We start from the raw sequence: 2,758 nt of genomic DNA, 5'->3' as shown, positions 1-2,758 counted from the left end.
TATTTACAGTGCTTCATCAGCTTGTACGAACATCTCAACTGATGTTCTGTCAATTCCTGGAGCCTTGTTTTTGGCTAATGGTTTCAGTGAAGCTTGGACTTCCTTAAGTACCTTGATTCTTGCTCATTTGCTATCTCTTGGAATGGTGTAATAGCCGCTAGTTCTTTTTGCTACAGTGACTCTATTCTTTCTATCTTCTTTTGATGCTTCCTGTATCATTCGATATTTTGCCCATAGCATCTTTCAATATTGCAACTCAAGGCTTGAGTTTTGTGTATGGGTGTGTGTGTGGGGCTATTGATATTTTTTAAGGTGGGGCAAATGAGCCTTACATTTAGGAGGGGCAGAGATTGTGATGGTATTGTTCTGGACTTACAACAACCCCCAGGGACTTGTTAGGCAAATACCAGGGTCTCAACACATTGCTACTGGGCCCGAAACTCTGAGGTTGGTGCTCAGCAATCTGTGTTTAATGAGCCCCACAGGTGACTCTTTTTTCTTTTACATTTTTCATTGTGAATTGAGTGAACATTTACAGAGCAGATTATCATTGTTACATTCTCCAGTTCATACACATTTTGATTCAGGTCATAGATTGCAATCCCTGCAAAGTAACCTCACTTATCCCACTTCTTCCCCACGTTTCCCGATTCTATTGCCCCCTTCCTAGCTCTTCTGAACTTAACCCTTGAGTACACGATGCCCTTTTTTATCTCAAACGATTGATTAGTCCAAGGTGTCGGACCTCCCTTTTTTCTCACATTTTTCTCCCATTCGATGCAGGACCTTCTAGTGTGATCTGTTTCTGAGCGGTTAGTAGTGGTAGCCAGGCACCTTCGCGTTCTTCTGGTCTCATGGCAGTGGAGAATGGGGTTCACCTGGCCCCTTTGTCATTGTTTTCCTTTGTCTTCAATGTTCTTCAGCCTTCCTTCCTCCAGTACTTACACGAAACACACGCAATGACGTCAAATGCAGGATGATCTCAGGTCAGTGGGTAGAGTCTTTGGATCCAGTGGCCTTGTAAGCATCTCAGCGCTGGCAGGGGTCTCTCTGTGGCTTCGCTGGCTTCAGAGGTCTGGTTGCATCATGTGGTTTGTCCAGCTTAGGGCATTAGGGTAGTTCCATGCGTCTTGTCAGCTGCAACGTCTCAAGTGGGAATCCAAGGCTTGAATTTTTTTCCTGAGTTCTTTCAGTGTAAGATACGCTGAGTGGGTTTTTCCTTTTTGGTTTCCTGGCTGTACGTCTGCACATTTCATTATAATATCTTTCTTTGTCTGTGGGGGGAAGTCAGATACTTGCTGCCAGACTGCTGTCTCATCCCTCCACAGGGGTGGGCCTGCTCCCTGCCTCTGGGGACAATGGACAGGCTCCTGTAGGCGGAGTTTTCACCCTACTGATAATGTTCCTATGGAGACCCAGAGACCACCCCCTAGACCACCCTCTCATTGCTGTGTAGCCTATAGTGCAACCCCTCCCTGTGACGTATGTCTCTACCTGTAATTAGTGGGCTGGCTTGCCCCCAAAAGGTATATAGGTGTGAGCCAGCAATATAGATCTCTCTCTCTGACTCTGAGCTCCTTGCTGCTCACTCCCTGGTCACTCCCCTCTCCCTTGTTCCCTTCCCCTCCTTCCCTTCCCCCTCTCTCCACGTGGACCACCAAGCTGGGCTGAGGTGAGCAATGGTACCATGTAACATGCCTGACTGTATTCTTGTATTATCTCTCATGCTCTCGATGACTTTAATATAATGCTTATATATCTCAACTGTACAATTGTGCATTACTGAACCCAGAAGTAGTATTACCGAACCCGAGTAGTAGTTAATAGGAGTTGCAGTGGGTGGGGGCTGGTCCTCACCCTCCCTCCGCGCCATTTTTTAATTTCATACTACATTTGTCTTCTTGCACTGCTGCTTGAAGTATCTGCCCTTTGCCTTAAGTCTCCATTTCTTCCATTTGCCTTAAGTCTCATCTGACACCCGCTCTGTCTTTTCTGTCCTCCCTGTCATGCTAATGACCTTTTGCTCTCCTCAAGAATGGTGGTCTGGATGGCCTCCCAAGGCTCATCGGGTCCTCTGTCATTAGTGTTCAGTGAAGCAAATCGGTCCTTGAAATGATCAGGTGGGACAGACTCAAAGTCCTATTTTGGCTCTCATGGATTTAATTTTCTTCACTTTCAACCTGAATTTACATATGAGCCTGTCACACAGTTGACCCCTGGTCTCATTTTAGCTGCTGATATTGAGCTTCTCTCTTGTTTTTTCCCACAGATGTAATCAATTTGATTTCTGTGCCTTCCATCGGTAGAAGTCCATGTGCATAGCCACTGTTCGGGTTGTTGAAGAAGGTATTTGCCGTGAAGCTGTCATTGGTCTTACAAAATTCTATCGTGTGATCTTCAGCTTCATTTGTATCATTAAGACTGTGTTTTCCAACTTTTATATTCCAATCACCAATAATCATCAATGCATCTTGATTGCATGTTTGATCAATTTCCAACTGAAATTATTAGAATTCTTTAATTTCTTCACTGGCTTTAGAGGTTGTGCAAACATCTGAATAATAGTTGTATTGACTGGATTTCCTTGAAAGCGGATAGATGTACAGTGAACCCTCGTTTATCGCGGTTAATTGGTTCTAGACCCTACCGTGATAAATGAAATTCCACGAAGTAGGATTCCTTATTTGTAAATCAAATATTTTCGTAGTTAGAGCATAGAGGACATGAAAAAACACCCTTTAGTCACCATTACACTCGT

Source organism: Echinops telfairi, unplaced genomic scaffold, assembly GCF_000313985.2.
Source record: "Echinops telfairi isolate 266 unplaced genomic scaffold, ASM31398v2 ScPeMD7_7457;HRSCAF=8495, whole genome shotgun sequence".
NCBI classification, from domain to species: domain Eukaryota; kingdom Metazoa; phylum Chordata; class Mammalia; order Afrosoricida; family Tenrecidae; genus Echinops; species Echinops telfairi.
Note: the sequence above shows the minus strand (reverse complement) of the source record.